This window comes from Oncorhynchus gorbuscha, linkage group LG13 (assembly GCF_021184085.1).
Source record: "Oncorhynchus gorbuscha isolate QuinsamMale2020 ecotype Even-year linkage group LG13, OgorEven_v1.0, whole genome shotgun sequence".
Lineage (NCBI taxonomy): Eukaryota > Metazoa > Chordata > Actinopteri > Salmoniformes > Salmonidae > Oncorhynchus > Oncorhynchus gorbuscha.
In genome coordinates, this window is record NC_060185.1 from 47,879,022 (window position 1) to 47,906,751 (window position 27,730).

Genomic DNA, 27,730 nt, shown 5'->3' on the forward strand with positions numbered 1-27,730 from the left:
GTCATTGTGGTATCTAGTCTTGATCAATATTAATTTAAATATAATAGCCTATATTACATTTTCAATCTGCATGTGTCCGAAAGGATACACACAGCCCCTCTCTGCACGATCCCCATCATATGGCCCTGAAAAAATAGTGGTTTGCGTGTACAACATTTCTTCAAATTAATCCTATAATTGCGCACGTTAAAATAATCCTATAAAATCTCAAACATGTAAATTGAGCACAGTAATCCACTCCATGCTGTGGGTTGGTTAATGTAGACGCTTCATCAACGCGCACGCATCATCATCCTAAATGGTGATCTTTTTTTTTCTTCTATTTGATAAGGAGTCCTCCGTTTTGTGATGAAGGCTTTAATGTCAATACGACGTATTCTTTGCTAGCAGTCAATACACTGTATCCTAAAGCAGAACACTGCGCTCGATGGCATGATTTGACAGTCATCGTTACCCTTATTTCCAATTTGTAATCCCATAAAGGCAGTACCATTTTGACAATAGAAATCGGAGGTGGAAAGAGCTTGTTGGCCGGCTGCGGATTGTAGCTGTGGAGATGTTAATACTCAGTGCACAGAGGGGCGCGATGCATGCGTAAACTGTCTCAAACCTCTCCTCAAAACGCCCCTCACTTTGCACCGGGGACCGCTGCCGGCCGCTCACTGCCTGTCAGTGCTGCACCGGACTTGCCTGGCTACCCAGACTCCTTGCTCCGGCGAAACGGTACGCCACGCCCACGGACGTTAGTTTCTTCTCCGCGAACTACAGAGCAGCGGAATAATGTAGTGTGAGCCGTCAGGTTAGCACTGGACACCACCGACTGAAACTTCTAGGTCTTCGCTCCAAGGATGTATATCTGATACGGATATTCCTGCCTCAACAAGGCTACTAACGATCGAAATTTGACCGCGGATATGCTGGACTCAGCAGATTAATTTACAATCACTGCCACTATATGGAAGGACGATTGTGTTCTGCAGAAAACATTTGGAAACAAGTATTTTCTGTCTGGGTCGAGTCATTTGACGCTAAATCGGAAGAAATGTCATACTTGGATATCCCACGCATAGATGCTACTCATTTGTGTGATAATATACGTGGGAACTAATTGCAACGCAACTGCCCTCCGCTGTGCAAGTGAGTGTTCTTTGAGCACCACGTCCAGAAATATTGGCTGGTTGTGGTGCTTCTTCACTCTGCTACTGGGGAAGCAGACCGGCGGCAAATCGATGCATTTCTTGCTCAAATCTACTCGGGCTATTTACCTCGTTGCATAGCCTACTGGAGATTGACAGACAACGGAGAGGTAACATCGGGCTCAGGAATAGAGGTAACCATCTATCATCCTGATTTCATTGTTTTCTCATATGAAAGATTTAGAAATTCGGACAAAACCGAGGAGGAGAAATGTGTTAATTGTTTCTACAGATGTGCAAGTATTGTCACATTGAGCTGTTATGTGACAGTGGAGTTCCATGCGTAAATGCATTTCATGGAAGGCTAATACGAGGTGTGGATCAGGTGTGGTTTGTTTGACGTTGTGGGGGTCTACAACAGAATGCTGTGTAATAGTCTATGGATAGGCTATTGCACCATTCAAAAGTAAAACCTCATGTCATGACTCGTTCACAGATAGATGACTACTCTAGTCTCGTCTGTCTCACCACAAACAACCACAGGAAATGTAGATATGGTTATTAGCAAGTTTGTTCCCCGATCCAGATATTTACTCGTAACATTATTTTACCCGGTCAGTCTTGATTTGTGACAAATACTGCATTCACTCTGACAGCACATCAAACTGCTTTGAGACTTTCTGAAATATGCTTCTTAAGTCCATGTCCTTTTCTAAATCGATTCGATCGTGTGTCAAGTGCACCATGGCCTATCGGAGATGGTAACCAAAAATGTGACGAGAGTATTGATGTTGAAGAATACATTTGGAAATGATGTTCAACCATGTTGGCCGAACAGGTCCTAGCCTCCGTGTTTATTTATGTTGATCCCTTTCGAAACGAAAAAAAGGGCGAGACCGTGTCTGTGAAATCGATCTTCAATCACGTTGCAATTCCACAAGACTATACAGGGTTTATGTTGGGACACTTATGTGCCTCACACAATCAATAGACACCCTGGGAGGAGGAAGTTCAGGAAATGCCTGTGCATATGAGTAATGTGATAAGTAGTGGAAGAATTTAACGTCTGGTCCAACCTTTTTTATTTTATTTTGTATTGCACACTGGTGGGCCTGTGTTTCTTTAATAATTCTAAATTACGTTTAATCATTCGCTTCCATTGGCATTGCATAACGCACGACCACTTTTAATGAATCCGTTCCACCTGAGCCAGTCGGCTGTTCGGCTAATGAATGTAGGTGAGCCTGTGCATTCGGCTTTTGGCCACGGCCGAGGTCTCTCCTCCTCATTGCCCAATCATGGCAGTGTATTTTTCCACTGATGCAGCACCTAGCTCTGTATCCCTTGTACCGTAAATCCAGCAAGGGGAATTCTGAATGTCAAGCTGCAGTGCCTGAGAATGTCTTATTTTGTACCGCAGGTAGGGGGCCACGGAGCACCAGCCACAGCTTGCAGGTCCCTCCTCACATGAGCTATAGTCCGTTATGCTTCACATAACTTTGTTCCCACAGATATAAGAACATTGTCAACGTGCTACTAAACAACCCAGGTCAGCTATTACAGGCATGTTTGTCTAGCTAGCTACAGGTAACTGCCCAAAACATGGAAACACTTGAGTAAATGAAGGATACAAAGTATGTGGAAAGCAGATGGTTCCACGGAGGTGTGGTTTCTGAGTTAATGAATCAATTAGCAGCCCATCAGGCTTTATGGTCCTGCTACACTACAGCCATTGAGAGAATGCTTCCTTTGAACGTAATGAAAGCTGCGCTACTGACCGTGTTGTGCTCGCGTTGCGTCGCGCCCAACGGCAGCGTCCAGGCTCAAGACTTGCAAGATGGTCCTTTCTCCACGGCTGACGCAGCAGTTCATTCTGCCTCGTGAATTGAAATAAGAATAAATAACGTTGATTTTGGTTGCGTTATGGCCTCGACTATAAACCACTGGTTATTTTACTAGTATTCAGTCAAGAAGCTACTAGCTAGCAGAAACTCTAGCTACCTAGCTACATTGACTATGTTCACAATGTAAACAAAATCAACTTGTATAATTAGAAGATAATTTAGTACAACCACTAGCAACCCTTTAATGAGTACTTGCGAAAAGTTGAACCAAAGCTATTGTACTTACACATAATGGATTAATATTGTACAGAACAGTAGGGTAAAATAGAATAGTCACTCTTGGCTTCTGCCCCTCTCAGCTCTCAAAACACACTCTGTGTAGCAGGTAGATCGTCGCATTGACGCGCCCGCTGATGTTAAAGCAACGGAATGCATGTAGTGTTGCTGAAGTGTTATGGTCATGTATAAAAATGCTGGGCAGGCCATTCATTTAGCTACCATGGATGACAATGCCCCCATCCACAGGGCATGAGTGGTCACTGAATGGTGTGATGACCAATTAAAGCGATGTAAACCATACCATGGCCTTCTCGGTCACCAGATCTCAACCCGATTTAACACTTATTGGAGTTATCATGTTTTATTAGTCCTATGGTATAAACGTACTTGCAGGTTACTTCTTGACAATGCAACAACAATAAGAAATAATGAAAGTTAAGACGACATTTTGGCATACGTATAATACAGGAAGGCACAATTTACACCTGTTTTGGGGAAGGGGGGATTGGGGTGAAAGTGTTTAAATTATGCAATTATAAAAGAGTCTGGTAGCAGCAGTTGTGATGTGTGTGTTTTGGACGATATATCGTATTGTTTGGACAATTTTGCAGTATTTTTGCGCTAGTTGGCTGTACCTTCACCAAAACATGGAGCACAATCTATCTTCGTTTTTAAAATAAGGAGCCAATTTGTTTTCCGCACTTTTATTTCCAGCACTGATCCTAACTTGTTTTCTCGTGGCTCTCTCTTGTCTCTCTGCAGCAGACATATGGTGAGGTGTTTTTAACATGGAATCACAATAAAAGTACAATATATCGAATCGTGAGAATCGCAATGCATATTGCATCGGCACCTAAGTATCGTGATAATATCGTATTGTGAGGTCCCTGGCAATTCCCAGCCCTATGTAGCATGTATGTATGTATGTGTGTGTGTGTGTGTGTACTATGGTATGGAGAATCAGTGCAGGTGGTCAGTTCAAGTGTTCAGCAGGCTGATGGATTGTAGTTACCAACAGTCTCAGACAGTTTCTATCAGACCTCATGCTCTGATACCGTCTGACCGATGGTAAGGGAATTAATAGCTCATGGCTGTGGTATGTGGGGCCCTTCGTGTAAATGGGTGGGAGCACGGTCCCAGTGATGATTCTGGAGCGGCGCCTGAGACCGGGTTTTCCACCAACATCAACAAAACCCCAAATTATGGAATTGTTCATGGAAGAAGGGTGTCTCATCCCTCCAATAGAGTTCCAGACACTTGTAGAATATATACCAAGTTGCATTGAAGCTTTGCTGGCTCATGGTGGCTCAACACCCTTTTAAGACACTTTATGTTGGTGTTTCCTCTATTTTGGAAGTTACATGTTGCCCTCTGCATTCTTGTATTGATCCCCTCCCTGTGTGTGTTAATGGGTAGGCTGATATTGGCTCTGGGTTGTTTAACAGCTGCCAAGGATCTGTGTGCATGTGTGGACTGTTATCTCCCTCCTTTTATCATTCTGCTGTGCCCTTGAGGTGACAAATAAGACTTGACATCGGAATATTGAGATACACTGACCTCAAATTGACAGAGTGTATGCGCTCCCGAGGCATCTCTCGAGATCTATTAGTGCTGTCTGGCGTTCTTTGTCCCGCGATGATGGATGGATATCTGACTTTCTGCAAGATTCTCTCTCTCTCCCACCGTCTAACCCTCTGTCTCTAAGACAGGTGACAGGCAGGGACAAATAAAATGACAGTGCCCTCCGCCCATGTAGGACATCATGCCGCCAGTCTGTGGCTGTCAGTGCCAGCATGGCTCTATAATAAGGCACATGGCTGCACCATCTGCTCCTGGTTTCGCTATTTAAATGTGAGAATAGGCCTGGTGGAGCATCCTGGCCTTGGAAGGGTTTGTAAGGATTGTCCTGAAATCAGTTGGATTTTCCAGAAATAAGATTTACAGCTATAATTGTTTTACTTGAAGACCTTAACATGTGTGCTTTCATGGAATACAAAATCATGTCAAGACAAAAAGGAACGGTTGAGTTTTTTTCCTGAAATGTCACAAAATGTATCTCTCTAAAATTAAGACAGTTTAACATTATTTAACTATAATCTCAGACCTACATCCAGATGAAAGGTGCGTGCATATTTCATGATGCATTTTGAAATTCATGTGTCGTGTTCTATCGCTTCTGTGTGGAAAATTTGCTCAATTGTCATTTGTGATTGCCTGCCAGAGGGTCTCATTAACGTTTTGGGGGAAAAAATGGTTAGTTCTATGTTGAGCAGAGCCTATAGGCTACAGTTACCATGTCCACCGAGGTGCTAGATTTCAGCAGTTTTGGACAAATCACCTGATCTGTTCATAATGCAGGTGTTGGTTCCTGCTAGGCAAGCGCTTCTTAAACGTGTGTTCTTCCATCCAGTCCGAATCATTTAAAGTCATGGGCTTATCAGTCTGGGTGGCATGTTTAGGGAGCCCTTCAGAGGGGTAATTAAGTTTCGACTGGTGGGAAACCCCACCTGTCTTCGCCCTAAGGACCCCCCCCCGGTGCCGGGGGAAAACCAAATCATGCCCCAAGATAGAGGCAAAAAGACAGAACTTCAGGAGTAGCTGTGTGCTAATGTAAAGTGATGTTATCCTAAAAATGTGCAAGGGGTTTTCATCACACGTTCAAGTATGTTGAGATGGATGTGTCAGACACTTATTAATACTTTTCCTGTTTTTGTGAAGAGAGCTAGGGAAGTGCTAGAGTCTCCCGTGTCTCAGCAGCAGACTGAATTAAGTCTTATCATATACAGTACCTTGATGTAGCTGGCATCTTTGACAATGCTTTAAGCCAGCTACACCATGAAACCTGGGCTTCATTATCTGCTCCCGTGCTGATTGTTTCACAATGGCTATGCTCTTACTAGCATGTGTTATTGATTCGATCCGTGCATCAGTTAAAATTAATCTAATACATTCCTTTCGGACAAGGCTTTTCCAAATGTGTGTTATGGTTGGGTCTTCCCCAAAAGAAGGCATCGCACCAAATGGGTTTCTTTGAGGACATTTATTATGCATTTCTCCCTGGGATTGAGACTGAAATGTCTACACTACAGTAGGCTGGTAATCAGCATGGTGCTTTATGATAACGACAGAAAGTCTTCCTCCCCGATGAGCACAGGGAGCGTGATTTACAGGAAGTGTGTTTTATGCGTTTATAATTATGTTCTACAAAGACTAACATCCCAGCCAGCAACCAGATCCCTTACTTAATGACACTGCTTTCCCTGTTTGTCACATATGTCAGCGCCCCAGTGCTCATAGCACCCCTCCCATGACCAGTACCACCCCTTAACCCCTCAACCCCCCTCCACTCCATCCAGTACTTAACACCACTAAGGGTATCTCTCCACAAGCACACTAAACATTTCCACTATACTGCATCACAATGGACCTTTTCCGCTGTGGATCCACAATCAGCCCAGCATGTAATTTACCAATTGATCCTTATCAAGCCCAAATAGACCACTGTGGAAGTATATTTGACTAAGCTCCCCCATCTCTCTATTACCCCCCACTGTGATGGAACAGATGTGAAGACCAGGCTTATGACTGAAGTGGGGGGGGGGGGTCTGTCACTCCTCTATCTCACTTGAGAAATCAGCCTTTTACGATGGAAGCAGATTGATACTGTGCTTGAAACCTTTTTACACCTCTGAGTCTGAAAAGGCGGGCAGCAATTGCAGTGTCAATTTCTTGGGCTCTGGTTATTGTTGGACCTGGAGCTGGGGACTGTAGCCTTCTGCATCTCATGTTGGCTGGTACCGTGGCTATGCAATAAAGGAAAGAGATTGTGGCATCTCATAGTGTATAATTTTCTAATTTCCCCCAAACTTTCCCATTCGCAAATTCTTATTCCATATATTGTACAACTATTATTATCTCGCTAAGACACATTCTTTTTAATTATGCCACTTGTCTATTTGACCTTTCTTATTCGTTTGGATGACATCAAAGCGAGAGGATTACGCGTCTATGGCACCTCACCGTTAAAATGTAACATTGTAATTGCAATCATTTGCGAGCAACCTTTAGGAAGGCTCTCGTTTGATTCCTAATTACTAGCTAAGCAAACGAGGGTCTTTCAGCTCCATTGGGTTTGCCATTTTACACTGAGGTAGAGGTTAAGTATGGGAGTAATGACTTTGTGCTACTTATAAATAGATGCTTACCTTATCTCATTAGGTTGGCTATAGAATATTAAATATCATTCACTGATGGAATATTGGGATTCAGAAAGTCCCATCCCCTGTTATTAAACAAGTCAACGTTAATTTCCTGCACCTCATTTATTTTATCTCAACAGTTCCTTCCTTTGACTTTATATCCTGGCCTGTATTCTGTCCTCTATTCTTGCCCGACCACCTCGCTCGCTTTCTCTCTTGCTCTCCCGCTCTGCTGTAACCACTGGCACAGACAGAACTAATCACTTGCCGAATCCCCTCTGGGGAACAGATCTGGCTCTGTGGGGCTACTCCTCCTCCCGGCTGCCGCATTCCGAGGTGACTCAATCCTGCTGCATCCTGCCTATCGAGCGGCCAGAATCTCAATCAGCCTGCTTCTGACCTCTGCTGTCAGGCATCTGGACTGGTGCCACTCACTGCCTAGTGAGATGGGGTATTAATGAATTGCTACTGTGCTGTGCTGGGCTGGGACAGACCTCACGGCCAGGTCTGCTTCTGTGCCGTGCACGTCCAAAGTTACATATCTCTGCCTGGACCTTTTTATATTAGTCCTAGTGGGCACAGCACTTGGCCAGCAAATCAACCATGACACACAGCAAAACCTGTGAATATCAGTGTCCTCCCATTCCCCCCCTTCCCCTCCCCCTCCCGCAGCCTAGTGCAGCCTGTCGGGTGGATTATATACAGTAAATAACAATGTTCTCTATAACCATCCACGTCCTTTCCAATCAGACGGAGAGAACAGACGGTGGGATCTATACAGACCTATCCGGGTCAGTGTCACCAGGCAATGCTGTCACATCTGGGCCCGTGTACATCCAACCAGCCGCATTAGCATTAGTGCTGCCAAGGTTAGTGTGCCAGTCGAGAGGATTCCTGAGCTAAGACTTTAGTGACACACATCAGGTTGGGATAAGGGCCGGAAAAGGAGGCAGATGGAGGCCGACGTGGTTGTGCCAGGTTCATGATCAGGATTATACAGGCAGGATCACATGCCCCAACTGACTCGCGACAAAGAGCCTTGAGCAGATTGGTCCTGATCTAAATATAAAACAAAAAACAGAGGATCTATTCATGAGCAGAGGATGAGCTGCTGCTGTGGAAATGTCCCAACAAAGAGCAGTACTTGAGGCTGCGTTCCGTACAGTACTGTCTGTATCCCGCTTAACCCCTTCCCCCACAGTGCAACGCTCCAGGACGCTCGCCTCTCTCTTTGTTCTCCCTCCGGCTTTGCATCCAAACAGCTGCAAACATAAACAAAGCACCTATGATTGACAGAGCCTTTATGGAATAAGATCTGGTTACTGAGAGGTTCTTATCGTGACAGTATTTTGACCCTGGCCCCGGTGAGAAATTACACATGCTGTGTTAGCACACACGCTGTACACTTTAGCAGCAGGCTAAACAACTACACAACCCGTTCCTCAAGCAGTGGCGGAATGCATCAGAGTTGTGGAGCGGCATTGTCCAAGTTTCCTGTTTACGTCTGTTTATGCAGATCTATGTGAGGAGGTGGATGCTGCGCTGGCACATTTCCCTGAGTCAGGGGGTCAATGTTCTCCATAGTATCTCTGCCACATCCTCACATTGCTTCAGCGCCCTGCATATGATCCCTGTAACAGCTGTGTGGCTTGGCATGTGTGTGTGGGCACAGGTTGGGTAGACCCTAGACATGCTTGAACCTGAGTGCTGTGCGGCACGTATTGAGAACAACTGTGGTGAATTATTCCATGCTAAACTACTGTACACTAGTTTACGTGGAGTGTGGTGATTCTACTGGGTGATGTAAATTGCATGTCTGTAATTAGGTCCCTCATGGGCCTTGGCTATCAGGCAGCAGATTACTTGTCTAGCTGGTTTGAGAAATACTTTGTCAGCATCTTTTTGTAGTTCAAGTCAGCTGAAATCAATAGCACTTTCTTGTTTTTTTCTTACAATTCGGTAATTGGAGAGAAGATCCAGTCCAGAGCCCTGAACTGAGTTAGGTTAGGTCAAGTTAGACCAGGGCAACAGAGGTTAGGAGGTCAGTAATGTTGTTGGAGGCCTCAGGAAGTCATGAGAGCCATCAGGCTGATCCAGAGTATTAGCCTAAGTTTTACTATATAGTTGTGTGTGTGTGTGTGTGTGTGTGTGTGTGTGTGTGTGTGTGTGTGTGTGTGTGTGTGTGTGTGTGTGTGTGTGTATATGTATGTGTGTGTGTGTGTGTATATATGTATGTATATGTGTGTGTGTGTGTATATATGTATGTATATGTGTGTATGTGTATATATAAGGATGTGTATATATATGTGTATGTATATATATATGTATATATGTATATATATGTATATATATGTTTGACTTTAATGTATTCTGTATGCAGTAAATCACAGATAGTGTCTGCTAACCAAGCACAACTCCAGGTTTCCCCCTGCGAGCTAAGGTTTGAAGAGACTCCAGGACACATTACAGGCATGGGTATATACAGCTCGGCAGTGAGTTAGGGTACTGTCAAAGTGACAAAGATCTGTTGGCAGATATCGCTCCACACATCGATATGGGTAATGGGGGTGCATGCTTCAACAGGCTCATTTTCACGTGACTTTCATGGCCAGCCTGAATGGAGAAGCCACATTCCGTCTCCTCTTGATGTGTGACAGTATGTAATATTTTATACTAGTTATGAATCCCCACTAGTTTATTTATGTGCCCCATGAAAGCTAGTGTTATTGTTATTGCAGTGTGAGATGCATTTAAAATAACATAGCATTTAACAAACTGAAAGCAAATAAATATTTTCACTCGGACTTATAAGCCATATTTGTGAAAGGCAAAATGGAATGTTCCTATCACATAAGGACCGCATTTCACACGTTTCACTTTTCAGTTTTGTTCCCTCGGCTCAAATTAGCTATGATAATGTTGATGGTTAATTTAAATAGGTACACCAAGTGCACTCTATCAGAAGAATACCATTTGAATCTCAAACCTTCACATCTCAACTGTAAAAGGTTCCCGCTGCCTCTGGGTGGCTGTCTGCCAAGGGTAATATATGTTAATGGGGACATTGTTACATATTTAATAAGGGCCTTGTTTTATTCATAGGGCCCTTAGATATGCGTTGTTCCTGAGCAATAGGAGTACTCTTTTCTACTCGTTCTTCCTAACCCATACGTACACTCTTAGGAAAAAAGTCGCAATTTCTTTCTGTTGGTTTGTGTTTCTTTGTTTGTCTTGACAACAAAAAAATATATAAAAACTCGATCACATTTAAAAAAAATAAAAAAATGTGCTATCTAGAACCTAAATGGTTCTTCAGCTGTCCCCATAGGATAACCTTTTGAAGAACCCTTTATGGTTCCAGGTATAACCCTTTTGGGTTATACAGTTATACATGGAACCCAAAAGGGTTCTACCTGGACCAAAAAGGGTTCTCCTATGGGGAGAGCCGAAGAACCCCTATAGAACCTTTTTTTAAAGAGTGTATAGTTTGTTTATTAGACCTAAAGTAGTTGAACCAACGACATCCGCTCTACTCTCGCTGGCTTAACTCGACTTAGATATAGGTCTCATGCTGTTAACCCTCATACTTGTTTTGACCTCTCTTCTTACTTCTCGTGTTTCATGGCCATAAGTGGCTGAGTTAGAGCTGAATCTGTCTGCCATTTTCACCACTTGAACTCTACTCTAAGTGCATGGTAACATATGGTCTATAGTATGCCTTCCTGAGTGTGATCAGTGTGTCCTAACTGCTGTTATGTAAGAGTATGTGTGTGTGTACATGACAGGCTCTCCCCTTGATGTATTCTGTTGCCTGGCCTCAAGTCCCTTCTCTCAGATGGGCTTGGCACTAACTCAACTGACCTGAGTGTGTGTAGCGGTCACATGACAGTCCTAGTTGTGCTGCTAGACTTGCAGAGATGTGATTCGTTCAGAGAGTGACATCTGTCTACTCTGCTCCCCAGTGAGAGAGCGGGAGAGGCCGTGGTGAGAGAGGGGAAATTACACTGTGATTTATTTCTATTTGGGGATATCTCACAGATTTTATTATTCTGTTTAGTGCCCTGCCCTTTTCACAGACATGAGAAGAAGCTTGAGAAATGGATGTTGGAAAATACACTGAGTGTACAAAACATGAAGAGCACGTTCATAATATTGAGTTGTAGGCGCCCTTTTGCCCTTAGAGCAGCCTCAATTCGTCAGGGCATGGACAAGTGTTCCACACACAGGGATGCTGGTCCATGTTGATTCCAATGTGTCCCACAGTTGTCAAATTGGCTGTATGGCCTTTGGGTGGTGGGCCATTCTTGATACACACAGGAAACTGTTGAATGTGAAAAACCCGGCAGCGTTGCAGTTTTTGACACAAACCGGGGCGCCTGGCACCTAATACCATTCCCTGTTCAAATATTTTGTCGTGCCCATTAACCCACTGAATGGCACAGATACATGATCCATGTCTCAATGCTTAAATCCTTCTTTAACTTGTCTCCTCCCCTTCATCTACACTGATGCACAAGGTCCTCTACGCCGACAATTAATCCACACATAAAATGGTCAACTGAATCGTTTCTACTCATCTCTCCTCTTTCCAGGCTTTTCATCTTTGAACTTATATAGTGATTGTTATCTACACCTTCATAGTATTACCACGACGACCGGCAAAACAGTTCGTCTTTCAATCACCCATGTGGGTATAACCAATGAGGAGATGGGAGAGGCAGGACTTGCAGCACGATCGGCACACCTATATTTGGGGAGTTTCTCCCACTCTTCTCTGTAAATCCTCTCAAGCTCTGTCAAGTTGGATGGGGAGCGTCGCTGCACAGCTATTTTCAGGTCTCTCCAGAGATGTTCAATCGGGTTCAAGTCCGTGCTCTAGCTGGGCCACTCAATGATATTCAGAGACTTGTCCAGAAGCCACTCCTGTGACGTCTTGGTTGTGTCCTGTTGGAAGGTGAACCTTTGCCCCAGTTATAAGACCAGAGAATATTATTTCTCATGGTCTGAGAGTCCTTTAGGTGCCTTTTTGCAAAATCTAAGTGGGTTAGGTTTTTAATGAGGAGTGGCTTCCATCTGGCCACTCTACCAAAAAGGCCTGATTGGTGGTGTGCTGCAGAGATGGTTGTCCTTCTGGAATGTTCTCCCATCTCAACAGAGGAACTCTGGAGCTCTGTCAGAGTGACCATCAGGTTCTTGGTCACCTCCCTGACCAAGGCCCTTCTCTACCGATTGCTCAGTTTGGCCAGACGGCCAGCTATAGGAAGAGTCTTAGTGGTTCCAAACTTCTTCCATTTAAGAATGATGGAGGCCAGTGTGTTCTTGGTGACCTTCAATGCTGAAGATATTTTTTGGTACCCTTCCCCAGATCTGTGCCTCGACACAATCCTGTCTCGGAGCTCTATGGACAATTGGTTTCACCTCATGTCTTGGTTTTTGCTCTGACATACACTGTCAACTGTGGGAACTTTTTATATAGACAGGTGTGTGCCTTTCCAAATCATGACCAATCAGTTGAATTTACCATAGGTAGACTCCAATCAAGTTGCATAAACATCTCAAGGATGATCAATGGAAACAGGATGCACCGGAGCTCAATTTTGAGTCTCGTAGCAAAAGGTCTGAATACTGATGTAAATAAGGTATTTTATTTTTAAGAAATTCGCAAAACAATCTAAAAACCTGTATTTGGCTTTGTCATTATGTGGTATTGTGTGTAGAATGATTTCAAAAAATGACATTTAATTTTAGAATAAGGCTGTAATGTAGCAAAATGTGAAAAAAGGGAAGGAAGACAAAGGTCAATATACTGAAATTGTATTTGAATTATAATTCCTGTATTTTCTTTACAAAAAAACTGTATTTATGTGTTTCAAATTTCCTTTTACAAATACACTTCCACCTTGATTGACGAGGATCTTCTCAGCCAATGTTAACATGTTATTTACAAAGCAGCTGTAGATGGTTCAGCAACTTATACGGAGCACTCCTAAGAACTGTGTACTATTAGTATTTCATGCTTCAGGTGTTCACATTATGGTAATACATTAACGTATCAATAAAATGTGTAAATTGTAATTGAACATCAAAACATTTGAATAAGGTAAATATGAGGAAGAATATAATATTATAAATCAAAACTAAAGCTGCAGAAAAGGATGCTGGGTAACATACAAATGTTTGTGCACATGCGCGTAGCTTTTAAATATATTTTGTGGACATTTTAAGTTAAATATTTTTTGGGGAAAGTATATTTTCTTGGGATATGAAAAAGTATACTCTCAGGAAGCATGTTTTTTTAGCTGTGCAGTATTACTTTAGTTCCTTGTTTCATACAAGATGTACTGTATGTTTTGGAAAGCATTTTATTCTGCATATTTGTTTTTTTTCTTTTCACTCTGTCATTTAAGTCATTATTGTGGAGTCACTACAATGTTATTGAACTCTTAACTGTTTTACGTTCACAATGGCCTCATGGTACAAAACCTGAGCAGTTTCAGTCCCGTCCTGCAGCTCAGTTCAGAAGGACGACTGGGTCTTTGATATGTTTAATACATAATCCATAGCATAATTATTAACTCGACCATGCTTGAGATATTCAATGTCTGATTTCATATTGTTACCGATCTATCAACCACTTCCCTTTTATGAGGCTTTCAAAAGGCTCCCTAGTCTTTGTAGTTTTAATCTGTTCTTGAAATTAAATACTTGACTGACGGACCTTACAGATGTTATATGGGGGACAGAGGACATGTTAGTCATTTAAAAAAAACATGTCACATATTCTGTGATTTGCTTAGCAAAATTTGACTCCTGAAGTAATTTAGGCTTGCCTAAACAAAGAAGCTGAATGCTTATGCAATGACTATACAGTGCCTTGCGAAAGTATTCGGCCCCCTTGAACTTTGCGAACTTTTGCCACATTTCAGGCTTCAAACATAAAGATATAAAACTGTTTTTTTTTGTGAAGAATCAACAACAAGTGGGACACAATCATGAAGTGGAACAACATTTATTGGATATTTCAAACTTTTTTAACAAATCCAAAACTGAAAAATTGGGCGTGCAAAATTATTCAGCCCCCTTAAGTTAATACTTTGTAGCGCCACCTTTTGCTGCGATTACAGCTGAAAGTCGCTTGGGGTATGTCTCTATCAGTTTTGCACATCGAGAAACTGATTTTTTTCCCCATTCCTCCTTGCAAAACAGCTCGAGCTCAGTGAGGTTGGATGGAGAGCATTTGAACAGCAGTTTTCAGTTCTTTCCACAGATTCTCGACTGGATTCAGGTCGGACTTTGACTTGGCCATTCTAACACCTGGATATGTTTATTTCTGAACCATTCCATTGTAGATTTAGCTTTATGTTTTGGATCATTGTCTTGTTGGAAGACAAATCTCCGTCCCAGTCTCAGGTCTTTTGCAGACTCCATCAGGTTTTCTTCCAGAATGGTCCTGTATTTGGCTCCATCCATCTTCCCATCAATTTTAACCATCTTCCCTGTCCCTGCTGAAGAAAAGCAGGCCCAAACCATGATGCTGCCAACACCATGTTTGACAGTGGGGATGGTGTGTTCAGGGTGATGAGCTGTGTTGCTTTTACGCCAAACATAACGTTTTGCATTGTTGCCATAAAGTTCAATTTTGGTTTCATCTGACCAGAGCACCTTCTTCCACATGTTTGGTGTGTCTCCCAGGTGGCTTGTGGCAAACTTTAAACAACACTTTTTATGGATATCTTTAAGAAATGGCTTTCTTCTTGCCACTCTTCCATAAAGGCCAGATTTGTGCAATATACAACTGATTGTTGTTCTATGGACAGAGTCTCCCACCTCAGCTGTAGATCTCTGCAGTTCATCATGGGCCTCTTGGCTGCATCTCTGATCAGTCTTCTCCTTGTATGAGCTGAAAGTTTAGAGGGACGGCCAGGTCTTGGTAGATTTGCAGTGGTCTGATACTCCTTCCATTTCAATATTATCGCTTGCACAGTGCTCCTTGGGATGTTGAAAGCTTGGGAAATCTTTTTTTTGCATCCAAATCCGGCTTTAAACTTCTTTACAACAGTATCTCGGACCTGCCTGGTGTGTTCCTTGTTCTTCATGATGCTCTCTGCGCTTTTAACGGACCTCTGAGACTATCACAGTACAGGTGCATTTATACGGAGACTTGATTACACACAGGTGGATTGTATTTATCATCATTAGTCATTTAGGTCAACATTGGATCAATCAGAGATCCTTACTGAACTTCTGCAGAGATTTTGCTGCACTGAAAGTAAAGGGGTTGAATAATTTTGCACGCCCAATTTTTGTTTGGATTTGTTAAAAAAGTTTGAAATATCCAATAAATGTCGTTCCACTTCATGATTGTGTCCCACTTGTTGTTGATTCTTCACAAAAAATACAGTTTTATATCTTTATGTTTGAAGCCTGAAATGTGGCAAAAGGTCGCAAAGTTCAAGGGGGCCGAATACTTTTGCAAGGCACTGTATCTAATATGTATTAGAATTTTTTTTTTTTACTTTGACATTAAAGTAAATTACAATACAATTTTAATCCCACTTGTTAACCCAATTTAAATGGGTATGAATGATTTTGCAAGGCATTGTATAGAGTTTCATGGAGAAGAAAAAGTGATCCTTCAACGTAAAAACAACTCCAAGTGTATTTTGAATGAATATTCTAAATTTAAGTACAGTTTTAAGTGGTGTTTTTAAGTTTAATGATAATGAGCATATAGTATACTTAATAAAGACTGAAAACAATTAATTTAAAGTATTTTAATAAGTGTATTGAAGTTGGATAGTTTATTTTTAGTATACTAAAAGACTGAAAAAAATCAAATCTAAAGTAAGCTTTTAACACGTGTGATGTTTTAAAAAATATATTTTAATATGCTATGACTATAAAGTTCACTTTTAATACTTATGTTAAAGTGTAATACTATTACATTTATAGTATATCAATGGGGTGGCATAGCCTAGTGGTTAGAGTGTTGGGCCAGTAACCAAAAGGTTGCTAGATCGAATCCCCGAGCTGACAAAGGTAAAATCCAGGTGGTTCTGCCCCTGAACGAGGCAGTTAACCCACTGTACCTAGGCCGTCATTGTCAATAAGAATTTGTTCTTAACTGCCTTGTTAAATACCCAGGCCTCCTTTAAGACTTGCATAATGTTTCATCTGTAGGTGCTACAAAGAAACAATTGGTTTCATATAGAGCTATACCACTTGCTCTGTAATATGTTTTTTTTAATATCAATAAAACATTAATGCATTAACTTATGAATATTGAAAAATGTAAACATTAATCTGTTTTACTTATTTAGATTTGGTCATTTTATTATATATTGTTGAACGTAATACTCTATGGGCATATGAACGTTTCAGAGTGGGATCTCTGCTAGTTTAGAGTTACGATTCAATTTGTAAGTGTCTATGCCATTTTGTAAACACTATGCCATTTTGTAAGCACCATGCCAATTTCTCTCCTATAAAACTAGCAGAGATCCCATTCTGGAACTTTGATATGCCCATAGAGTATATTATGTTTTGGCTATTTTTTTCAATATATTATTCCAAGATGGTGTTTTTCAATATTAATGTTTATATTTTTCAATAGTCTTAAATGAAAGTGCTTTTTAAAAATCAAAATACTACTTGTGTTACAGAGCAAGCAGCACAGCTTCACAGCACCTACAGATGAAACTCTTATTTCTTATTTCTTACTTGTGCTTTTAGATGCAAATGTCAAACATATGGCAATAATTCTTCCTCCAAAGAACTATTCTATGGATTATATTTAGTGAAAATCCCCCAAATCCTGGTCTTTTTTTGTCCTGGTTTCGTGATGAATCACTGGCATATAAAGGTTAATCTGTCTGATTCAACCATTTTATATGGAGACTCTGTAAAAGGGGCACTCTAACTTCTGTAACCTCTACTAATTAACACCGCATGCGTATCTACTAATGGACGCTGACATTAAAGTTTGATGTGCCAATCTACGTGGCCTTTTTTTTATTGATGCACTTGATGTGATTTTAGGGTTTAGGCTGTACTTATGATTCTGAGAACTAGAATAAGCTCTGGCTGTATCTAGTTCTGTGATGGTATGACACATTCACACGAAAAGGAAAACTCCGCTATCGTCTAGATGCTGAGATTGACAGGCGCAGGTCCAATGTTCCCGTGATATGGTGTAAGATGTTTTTTTTTTTACTGTGTGTGTATTCTTGTTTTCTTCCCTGTTTGGGTTATATTTCAGTCACACAGATCCACACCAAATATGAACGTTCATGACACAAGACACATGAGCACAGCTCCACTACATACACTTGAAGTCAGAAGTTTACATACACCTTAGCCAAATACATTTCAACTCTGTTTTTCACCATTTCTGACATTTTAATCCTAGTAAAAAATCCCTGTTTTAGGTCAATTAGATCACAACTTTAAGAATGTGAAATGTCAGAATAATAGAAGAGTGATTTATTTCAGTTTTTATATCTTTCATCACATTCCCAGTGGGTCAGACGTTTTGGTGACTTTTGGCCCCTTCCTCCTGACAGAGCTGGTGTAACTGAGTAAGGTTAGTAGGCTTGCTCGCACACGCTTTTTCAGTTCTGTCCACAACTTTACTATGGGATTTAGGTCAGGGCTTTGTAATGGCCACTCCAATACCTTGACTTTGTTGTCCTTTGGAAGTAGGCTTGGGATCAATGTCCATTTGGAAGACCCATTTGTGACCAAGCTTTAACTTCCTGACTGATGTCTTGAGATGTTGCTTCAACATATCTACATAATTTCACCCCCTCATGATGCCATCTATTTTGTGAAGTGCACCAATCCCTCCTGCAGCAAAGCACCCCCACAACATGATGCTGCCACCCCCGTGCTTCACGGTTGGGATGGTGTTCTTCAGCTTGCAAGCCTCCCCCTTTTTACTCCAAACATAACAATGGCAATTATGGCCAAACAGTTCTATTTCTGTTTCATGAGACCAGAGGACATTTCTCCAAAAAGTACAATCTTTGTCCCCATGTGCATTTGCAAACCGTAGTCTAGCTTTTTTTATGGTAGTTTTGGAGCAGTGGCTTCTTCCTTGCTAAGCGGCCTTTCATGCTATGGCGATATAGGACTCGTTTTACTGTGGATATAGATACCTTTGTACCTGTTTCCACCAGCATCTTCACAAGGTCCTTTGCTGTTGTTCGGGGATTGATTTGCACATTTTGCATCAAAGTGCGTTCATCTCTAGGAGACAGAACATGTCTCCTTCCTGAGCGGTATGATGGCCGTGTTTCTATTTGCGTACTATTGTTTGTACAAATGAACGTGGTACCTTCAGGTGTTTGTAAATTGTTCCCACAGATGAACAAGACTTCTTCAATGGTTTTTTCTGAGGTCTTGGCTGATTTCTTTTGATTTTCCCATGATGTGAAGCAAAGATGCACTGAGTTTGAAGCTAGGCCTTGAAATACATCCACAGGTACACCTCCATTAGAAGTTTCTAAAGCCATGACATTTTCTAGAATTTTCGAAGCTGTTTAAAGGCACAGTCAACTTAGTGTATGTAAACTTTCTTGTGTCATGCACAAAGTAGATGTCCTAACTGACTTGCAAAAACTATAGTTTGTTAGCAAGAAATTTGTGGAGTGGTTGAAAAATGAGTTTTAATGACTCCATCCTAAGTGTATGTAAACTTCCGACCTCGACACTCTCCTCAATGCATCCTCTTTATTGATCTGTTGATCACGACAGTGTTCTTTCTTATTGTAAGCAGGCACGAGCAGAGATCGGGCTCAACCAGTGCCTGAGCACCTGCCCTTTTGCCCAGACAGCTTGGTGGAGTTTTTAAAAATAAATAAATAACTTTAGATTTCATTTTTGTGTATTTTCATTTATGAGTCAAATTAGCTAATTTCATAATCTCTTGAATCTCAGTTATGGATCTGCGAGACCAGTAAGAGGCTAACCTAATGTAGCAGGGGAAAATAAACACTTTTTTTGGTCTTGATGAGAAAAATAAATTGTTGGATGGTTTCTTCTGCACTGTTCAACCAATCCAGTAATAGAGGCCTTGTTAATATTCCTGATGGAAACAACTCCAGAGAGAAAGCTAGCAAACGTAACGTGGAAGTCGAGTCAAACTCAAATCAAATAAAAACTTGTCAAGGGAAAATTAGGCTTTGTCACGCCCTGATCGGTTTCACCTGTCCTTGTGCTCGTCTCCACCCTGTGTCACCCATCTCCTTATTATCCCCTGTGTATTTATACCTGTGTTCTCTATCAGTTTGTTGCCAGTTTGTCTTGTTCGTTCAAGCTTACCAACGTTGTTTCTTTCAGCTCCAATTGTTTCCCAGCCTCTCTTTCCTCATCTTCCTGGTTTTGACCCTTGCCTGTCCTGACCCTGTTCCTGCCCGCCTGACCACTCTGCCTGACCCTTAGCCTGACTGTCGCCCTGTACCTTTGCTCCACCTCTGGATTACTGAACTCTGCCTGTCCCTGACCCCAAGTCCGCCTGCCATCCTGTACCTTTGCCTTACCCTAGATTTTCGACCCCTTTCTGCCTTGACCTGTATTTGCCTGTCCCTGTTGCCACAATAAACATTACAGTCTGCATCTGAGTCTTACCTTGATCTCTGATAGTACTGTCACGCCCTGATCCGTTTCATCTGTCCTTATGCTTGTCTCTACCCTCCTCCAGGTGTCACCCATCTCCCCTATTATCCCCTGTGTATTTATACCTGTGTTCTCTGTGTGTTTGTGGCCAGTTCGTACTATCAGAGATCAACAGTTGGTTCTGTGATGCGGACTACCATTCAGCCTGGGCCCCTGCTGAGACAAGCAGTCTCTTTCTATTAGTGACAGGAGCCTAGCTCTGCACATTGACACTTCTTCTCTGGTGACTTCATCATGCTTATGTACTGTAGTGAAACAACTTAACTTATCCCGAAACTGCTCTTTTCTTTTTTTTTCTGTTAATGGGCATCACCGAGTGACAGTTGAAAGAGGCTAAGAAAAACTTCAAATGAGATTTGTTGCTCTACAAAGTCTACACACTGCAAACAAAGTGTTTGACATATCTTTTCTAGGTCCTTTTGACACAGCAAACTTTGCAGAGTTCTTACATTTCTCGCTGTCACAGCGTGCCAACTGTCGTAGTCACCGTGTGATTTAAAAGGGTCCCGGGTGTTGGTGGTTGGGTGGGGGACGGGGGGGAATACTTCCATTGGCTGATCAAAGGGGAGGTGTGCGGTGACAGGGCCTCTATTAGGAACCTGATCTGTTCCTGGATCACAGGGCTAGGAATGGGCTCTGCTTCCCCAGGAGCCACATATGTGATTTGGGGCTAGCAGCTTCCATTGCAGTGAGGCTCCCAGGGAAGAGCTTCTGTGTAGGCACACTGCTGTGTGTGTTTTTTTTCTTCTCATACCCCCTCGGCAGGCTGACAATCTCTCCATTTTACTCGTACGCTGCCTGGGAGAAAGTGGATAAGTTTCACTCACTTTCATGCTGCTTTGCAAAACATCGTGGGCACACACGCCTTGGTGCAGGTAACGTGTTAACAGAGCAATGTGTTAATATTGTATGTGGCAGTACCTTTTTTATTAACCTATCTAATCCATTTATCTTGCCCTACCAAGAAAAAAAAATGGACTGTCCCCTTCCTTCCCTCTCCCCGTGTCCAGCCAAGTCAAATTCGATTTTGCGATTCAGATGCTTTTTATCTGTCCAGTTCCTCTATTACTACTTGCAGCCTAAACCACTCAAGGTCATTGGCCCCTTTTTAAAGTAGCACGGTTGGAGGAGAGCCAACAATCGCAGTAGATAGAAAACCTGTTTTCCGGTAATATTACCATTATGAGGCTTTAAAAGATGCTTTATTGCTAAAGCTTGTATCAAGACGGCCCAGCTATGTGAAAACGTTGAGGAGACTAGATGCCCGGTTAGATTTTTCACCAATAGAGGTGAGACGGAACACAACTTCACTGCGATAACAAATGAGTGGCCTTGGAAATGTGTGACCTGAGCATCACGGCGCAAATATAATAATAATATATAATAATAATAATATATGCCATTTAGCAGACGCTTTTATCCAAAGCGACTTACAGTCATGTATGCATACATTCTACGTATGGGTGGTCCCGGGGATCGAACCCACTACCCTGGCATTACAAGCGCCATGCTCTACCAACTGAGCTACAGAAGGACCACATACAGAATCCCCTGTCTAGCGTCTCACAATGAAGGCAATAAGTAGTAGATGTTCACTGTGGCGGGCGACTGTTGATGTAAGGGATAAAAAGTGTGTTCTGGGGACAGGTATCTCTGACTGCCGATCTGATGGGACAGCAGGGAAGGAAAGGCCCTCATCCCTTTCAAAGGAGAGATACTGGGATGTATTGCATACCTAAACTCACTCATTACCCCGGCAGCCCTTTGAGGCATGGCAGAGAGAGGTTGCAATACTGTACGAGTGCAACAGGAGTGTGTGATATGATATTCTAATGAATGGAGCAACAATAACATGACATGATTTCATCCCCTAGGTCAAGGAGGGCAAAGTAGGGCTCGCCGGGCACTTCAATCCGGCCCACGAGACATTTACAAACAAATACACATATATATGTATATATATGTATGTATGTATGTATGTATGTATGTATGTGTATGTATGTATGTATGTATGTATGTGTATGTATGTATGTATGTATGTATGTATGTGTGTATGTGTATATATGTGTGTGTGTGTGTGTGTGTGTGTATATGTATGTTTTTATACCCTTTTTCCAATTGGTAGTTATAGTCTTTTCCCATCGCTGTAACTCCGGTACAGACTCGGGAGAGGCAAAGTTCAAGAACCATGCATCCTCCGAAACACGACCCAGTCAAGCTGCACTGCTTCTTGACACAATGCCCACTTAACTCAGAAGCCAGCCGCACCAATGTTGTCGGAAGAAACACTGTACACCTGGCGACCGTGTCAGCGTGCATGCGCCTGGCCCGCCCGGAGACACTAGAGCGCGATGGGAGAAGGAAATCTCGGCCTGCCAAACCCTCTCCTAACCCGGACGACGCTGGGCCAATTGTGCGCTGCCTCATGGGTCTCCCAGTCACTGCCAGCTGTGACAGAGCCTGGGATCGAATCCGGGTCTGTAGTGACGCCTCAAGCACTGCGATGCAGTACCTTAGATCGCTGCACCTCTCAGGAGGCCCCTGCGAATTGATTGTAACAAACAATTGGCCCTCCGTTTAATTTGTGAATCCCGATGTGGCCCTCGAGCCAAGAAGTTTGCCCACCCCTGCCCTATGAAGCAGAAAGTGGAGGAAGTGCATTCTGGTGTCCTCTTTGACACCACACTCCCACAAGAAAGTCTTGCAGGTTCTAGTTTTGTCTTATCTTGATTATTGTCCAGTTGTGTGGTCGAGTGCTGGAAGGAAAGACCTAGTTAAGCTGCAGCTGGCCCAGAACAGAGTGGCACAGCTTGCTGTTAATTGTTATCAGAGGGCTGAAGTATGCCAGTCTCTCTTGGCTAAGACTTGAGGGGAGACTGACTACATCAGTTCTTCTTTTTGTAAGAAACATGAATGTGTTGAAAATCCCAAATTGTTTGCATAGTCAACTTACACACAGCTCTGACACACACACTTATGCCACCAGGGGTCTTTTCACAGTCCCCAAATCCAGAACAAATTCAAGAAAGCCTACAGTATTATATAGAGCCATTATTGCATGGAACTCTGTTCCGTCTCATATTGCTCAAATGAAAAGCAGACCTGGTTTCAAAAAACAGATAAAGCAACATCTCACGGTACTCCCCTATTTGACCTAGATAGTTTGTGTATGTATTGATATGTAGGCTACGTGTGCCTTTTTAAAATGACTGTAGTTCTGTTCTTGTCTATTAATGTTCAATATTATGTCATGTTTCATGTGGACCCCAGGAGGAGTAGCTGCATGTTTAGCAACAGCTAATGGAATTCATAATAAAATAGCAAAAAACAAATCATTATCGCCATGAGGAGAACCTATAAGAGCTTGAACATGAATGCAATGAAAAAACAATGTTTTAGTTTCCCATATGCTTGTTGAACCACTGGTAGGGTAGTAGCACTCAGTGGGTGGAAAAGTTTGCTCAGAGTGGCTGAGATGGTATGCCAGGCACATTCTCCAATTCAAAGGAACTCAAAGGCTGTATCTAACAGTTCTGACTCTTTGTGCTGTCATGTTGTGTGGTCTGATGGAGGTGTGGTCTGATGTCTGTGTGGTCTGATGGAGGCTGTGCATACGTAGTCTGATGTGATGTGTGGACTAGAGGTTGACATGGGAACAGGGTTTTTCGGGATTCCATCAGGAATGGGAGTGACGCTCTAGAGTCAAGTTTGGGACAGGATCGATGGTTCACAGGAATGGGCAGTACGGGTAAAGTTTTTTTTTGGGGGGGGGGTAGAAATATGAAATGCATGGAGCATTTCTGCCACACCCTGATCTGTTTCACCTGTCTTTGTGCTTGTCTCTACCCCACTACAGATGTCGCCTGTCTTCCTCATTACCCCCAGTGTATTTATACCTGTATTCTCTGCGTCTGTTACCAGTTCGTCTTGTCAGGTCTAATCTGCGTGTTTTCCCGTCTCCCTGCAATCTAAAGTTTTGTTTCCTAGTTTCCCCCGATTCTGACCATTCTGCATACCCTGAGCCTGCCTGCCATTCTGTACCTTCCTCACTCTGACCTGTTTACAAACATCTGCATGTCCTGACCACGAGCCTGCCTGCTGTTCTGTACTTTATTGACTCTGCCCTGGATTACGGACCTCTAGCCTGCCTTTGACCTGTCTTTTGCCTGCCCCCTGTTTGGGTCAATAATAATCTGTGACTCTAGCTGTCTGTATCTGGGTCTTATGCTGAGTTCTGATAGTACAAACTGGCCATGACTGAACCAGCAGACACAGACCAGCTCCACAATGCTGTCTCCCTGCAATGAGCCACCTCTTGGAAGACACGAGGAGTTACTGCAATGTCTTATGGAGGGACTCCATACCCTGGCAGAACGTCATAACCAGGCAGTGTATATTGTGGAGCTACAGACCATTTCCTAGCTTCCTGCCCATTAAAAACCCAGGCTCATCAAGAAGAGGCGAGTACTCCGGTGGGCCATACGGAGAACTTTTCCTCTCCCCTCAGTCACACCCCTTTCCATGCCATCCTGCTGTGGGGGAACCAGTCAATCTCTCCGGGTACTCATCGACTCTGGGGGCGAGTTTTTTGGACGCTACCCTGGCGTCCGAGCTGGGCATTCCCACTAAGCCCCTCTGAATTCCCATGGACTTTAGTGTGCTGGATGGGCACTCTATAGGCCGGGTCACTCACAATACCACTCCCATCAACCTACAAGTGTCAGGGAACCACAGCGAGGAAATCTAATTTATGCTGATTAAGTCTGCCTGGGAGAAGGTTGTGGTATTGGGATTCTCTTGGCTCCAGTGACACAATCCCATCATAGACGACTGCTAGAGTCACTATGGGCTGTAGCCCGTTCTGCCACCCATTGTTTGAAGTCAGTGCAGCCTGTCCCGGGATGTCTTCCTGTGGGCTCGGAAGTTGCCCCAGACCTTTCTGCCATTCCCGTGGATTACCAGGATCTCTGGGAGGTTTTTAGTAGGGCCCGGGTCACTTCACTTCCTCCGGACCGACCCTATGACTGTGGGATCCACTTTCTCCCAGGCACCACACTGTCCTGGGGACGACTGTACCCTCTGTCATGTCCGGAGACCAAGGCTATGGAGACCTACATCGAGGACTCCCTAGCGGCAGGATGTATCCATCCGTCTGCCTCCCCTGCCCGTGCATCAACTACCGGGGCATCAATGACATCACGGTGAAGAACCGCTACCCGCTACCACTCATTGCCTCGGCCTTCAAGCCACTCCAGGGGGCCACTGTTTTCTCCAAGTTGGACCTGGGCACGCCTACCATCTGGTGCGGATACAGGAAGGGGACGATTGGAAGACTGCCTTCAACACAGCCAGTGGCCACTACGAACACATGTTCATGCCATTTGGACTTAACAACGCCCCTGCTGTGTTCCAGGCCCTGGTTAACGACATTATCAGCAACATGTTCAACCGTTTCGTTTTTGTCTACCTGATGACATCTCTGCTTTCTCCCACTCAGCTCAAGAACACATGATCCACGTCTGACAGGCCCTCCAGAGCCTCCTGGAGTACCAGCTTTTTGTGAAAGCAGAGAAATGTGAATTCCATTGCTCCACCATCCACATCCTTGGTTACATCATCGCTGCAAGGAATGTACAAATGGATCCCGGGGAGGTAAGAGTGGTGGTGGATTGGCCCCAGCCTACGTCCAGAGTGCAGTTGCAATGCTTCCTGGGATTTGCCAACTTCTATCGCCGGTTTTATAAAGGGTTACAGCACCCTGGCTTCCCCCCTGTCTGCACTCACCTCTCTCAAGGTTCCGTTCACATGGTCCCAAGTTGCTGACTGGGCTTTCGGGACCTCAACCACCTCTTTACCACTGCTTCCATATTGGTTCATACTGGCCCATCCCGTCAGTCTCCCTCTTGTACTGACCAGGATCCAAGAGCATCAAGCCAGATGTGCTGTCACGCCACTATAGTCCCGCGGCTACACCCTCAGACCCCGAGACCAACCTTCCCACCTCATGTTTGGCAATGTCAATGGCAATCAGCTGGGGAATGTGGAAGCAGGTCAGTGAGGTGGAGCATTCCCAGATAACCAGATGTCCGTGCCTGACGCTGTCCACTCCTCGGCTCCCAACGGATCCTGGCCTTTGTGCGACAACACTTTAGGTGACCTACCATGGTCTCGGATGTTTCCAAGCTCGTCGCCGCCTGCACAGTCTGTGTGCAGAACAAGACTCCTCGGCAAGCTCCGGCTGGTCTTCTTTAAACACTGCCTGTCCCTCACCATCCCTGGTCTAACATATCACTGGACTTTGTCACGGGTCTTACCCGGTTTTCCAGAGCCGCCTACTTCATTCTTCTCCCCAAGCTAACCTCTGCCAAAGAGATGGACCAGCTCATGGTGCAGCACATCTTTCGGATCCATGGGCTCCCGATGGACATGGTCTCCGACCGGGAACCTCACTTCTCGTCCTGGTTCTGGAATGCGTTCTGCATGCTCATTGGGTCATCGGCCAGCCTGTCCTCCGGCATCCACCGGCAGTCCAACGGTCAGTCGGAGCAAGCCAATCAAGACCTGGAAACAACTCTTCGATGCCTTGTCTCCGACAACCCCACCACCTGGAGCCAGCAACTCAGGTGGGTTGAAAACTCCCACAACACCCTCCCATGCTCTGCCACTAGGCTCTCTCCTTCTGAGTGTTCCATGGGGTGTCAGCCCACGCTCTTCCTGGAGGAAGAGGTTGGCATATCCCCTCGGCCCAGATGTTTGTCCGTCACTGTCGCCATACCTGGAAGAGAGCCTGGTCGGCTCTTCTCAAGACCACCTCTGGGTATCGACGACAAGTGGACCGCCACCGAACCCTGGTTCCCCGGTATTGTCTCGGGCAGAGGGTATGGTTGTCCACTCGTGACCTGCACCTCCAGGTGGAGTCCCGCAAACTTTCCCCTTGCTTTATCAGCCCTTTATTTCCAAAATCATTTGTCTTTTGTTGCCCCGTACCCTCCGTATTCATCCCACTTTTCATGTGTCTAGGATTAAACCTATGTCTCACAGCCCTTTGTCTCCGGTTTACAGTAGAAGGACTGCCTTCATTGCCAAACTCACCTAATTTGTTATCAGCTGTGTGTACAGGCAACCGTCTCATGATCGCTGAGCAGCAGACAAACAGAGCAGTTACTATGGCTGCTCACACATAGAGCAGACAGACAGATGAACGGCTAACGAAGGAAGTTTTTATGATATGTGTGTAATAATTTGAACAGGGTGGGACTGCAGGCAGCCTAGCATTCAAGAGCATTGGGCCAGTAACAGAAAGGTTGCTGGTTCTAATCCCCAAGTGAACTAGGTGAACAATCATCTGTTAATTTAGGCATTTAATCTGTTAGCTAGGCATTTAACCATAAATGCTCCTGTAATTCACTCTGGATAAGAGTGTCTGCTAAATGAAACAAAAATATAACTGTTTGGCCATAATGACCATCGTTATGTTTGAATAAAAATGAGGGAGGCTTGCACCATCCCATTTGTGAAGCACAGGGGTGGCAGCATCATGCTGTGGGGTGCTTTGCTGCAGGAGGGACTGGTACACTTCACAAAGTAGATGGCATCA

General features: G+C 43.7%; 1 protein-coding gene across 5 annotated transcripts in view; it reads left to right on the plus strand.

Moving 5' to 3' along the window:
• Positions 1 to 424: 424 nt before the first annotated feature.
• LOC123993040 (leucine-rich repeat and fibronectin type III domain-containing protein 1-like protein) overlaps positions 425 to 27,730 on the plus strand; it is a 109,849-nt gene continuing 82,543 nt past the window's right edge. For all 5 annotated transcript variants that reach the window (XM_046294781.1, XM_046294780.1, XM_046294779.1 and 2 more), the window contains exon 1: positions 425 to 1,330. The gene's annotated coding sequence lies outside the window, so the exon portion shown is untranslated. The remainder of the gene's footprint in view (positions 1,331 to 27,730) is intronic.